This window comes from Colobus angolensis, unplaced genomic scaffold (genome assembly GCF_000951035.1).
Source record: "Colobus angolensis palliatus isolate OR3802 unplaced genomic scaffold, Cang.pa_1.0 Scaffold28, whole genome shotgun sequence".
Lineage (NCBI taxonomy): Eukaryota > Metazoa > Chordata > Mammalia > Primates > Cercopithecidae > Colobus > Colobus angolensis.
The window spans coordinates 103,623-103,976 of NW_012116043.1; positions in this window are offsets into that span (position 1 = coordinate 103,623).

Sequence of the window (354 nt, forward strand, 5' to 3'; positions counted from 1 at the left end):
TGAAAAAGGAAATATCTTCAGACAAAAACTGGAAAGAAGATCTCTGTCAAACTAGTTTGTGTTAGAAATATTGATTCAGAAGGCTATAAGAAACGCACTCTCACTAATCTTTCTTATTTGCCAGCTTAGATTTTAAGTTGCTTCTTGGCTACCAAAATGCCTAGAGAGAGAAACTGACAAGAATTCAACTGACATGTAGTTTGACCAGACCCGGAGGAAGGATTCCTTCAAAGACATAAACCCCAGGGGAATCTCAGAAGATGGCCGAATAGGAACACCTCCAGTCTCCAACTCCCAGCGCGAAGGACACAGAAGACCGGTGATTTCTGCATTTTGAACTGAGGTACTGGGGTC